Below are 1298 nucleotides of genomic sequence, written 5' to 3' on the forward strand. Positions count from 1 at the left end.
TGCTTGGATGTGCGGGAGCCTCGGACACCATCGGCAAACTAGGCCCTTGGTCGTACGGAACCCTCGGACACCATCGATAACCTAGGCCGTTAGTCGTGCGAGAGCCTCGGGCACCATCGGCACCTGGGCGCTCGGGTGTACGGGAGCCTCAGACACTATCGGCAAACTAGGCCCTTGGTCTTGTGAGAGCCTCGGGCACCATCGGTCACCTAGGCCCTTGGTCGTGTGAAAGCCTCGAGCACCATCGGCACCTGGGCGCTCGAATGTGCGGGAGCCTCGAACACCATCAGGAAACTAGGCCCTTGGTCGTGCGGGAGCCTCGGGCACCATCGGCACCTCGGTACTATGACGTGCAGGAGCCTTGGACACTATCGGCAACCTAGGCCCTTGGTCGTGCGAGAGCCTCGGACACCATCAAAAAACTAAGCCCTTGGTCGTACAGGAGCCCCGGGCACCATCGGCAACATAGGCCCTTGGTCGTGTGGGAGCCTCGGGCACCATCGGCAACATAGGCCCTTGGTCGTGTGGGAGCCTCGGGAACTATCGACAACATAGGCCCTTGGTCGTGCGAGAGCCTCGAGTACCATCGGCACCTGGGTGCTCAGATGTGTTGGAGAAGTCTACTAAACTTTATCATTTAGAGGATGGAGAAGTCGGAACAAGGTTTCCGTAGGTGAACCTACGGAAGGATCATTGTCGAAACTTGCCTAGCAGAACGACCCCTGAACGCATTGTAAACAACATCGGTGGTGGTGCAGGTGCATCCTCGCCTCTCGCCACCCCAGTGTCTCGGAGCGATCAGTCTCGTCGTCCCTTTACCCATCGGTGAGGTGAGATGCCGGGATCAACCTCTTCGAGGCAAAACGAACAAACCCATGGCGCGAATCGCGCCAAGGAATCGAAACGAAAAACGGGGCACATCCTCTGTCGTCGCACCATTCACGGTGTCGGTGCTTCAATGATGTTGTTCTCTTATCATAAAATATACAGAACGATTCTCGGTAATGGATATCTCGGCTCTCGCATCGATGAAGAACGTAGCAAAATGCGATACTTGGTGTGAATTGCAAAATCCCGTGAGCCATTGAGTCTTTGAATGCAAGTTGTGCCCCAAGCCATTAGGCCGAGGGCATGTCTGCCTGGGTGTCACACATCGTCACCCCCATCCAACCATGAGCCCTTGAGCCTCGGTTGGACCGCGGGAAGAAATTGGCCTCCCGTGCGCTCAAAGCCAGTGGTTGGCCTAAATTCAAGTCCTCGACGACATCATCGTCACGACGATCGGTGGTAATGCTGTA

At 56.3% G+C, this 1298-nt stretch overlaps 1 non-coding gene across 1 annotated transcript; it reads left to right on the forward strand.

The window, feature by feature from the left end:
• The first annotated feature begins 993 nt into the window (after positions 1-993).
• LOC128035808 (5.8S ribosomal RNA) lies at positions 994-1149 on the forward strand. Its single transcript, XR_008192355.1, has one exon. It is a non-coding gene; the product is annotated as a 5.8S ribosomal RNA (ribosomal RNA).
• Positions 1150-1298: the final 149 nt, after the last annotated feature.

This window comes from Gossypium raimondii, chromosome 12 (genome assembly GCF_025698545.1).
Source record: "Gossypium raimondii isolate GPD5lz chromosome 12, ASM2569854v1, whole genome shotgun sequence".
NCBI lineage: Eukaryota > Viridiplantae > Streptophyta > Magnoliopsida > Malvales > Malvaceae > Gossypium > Gossypium raimondii.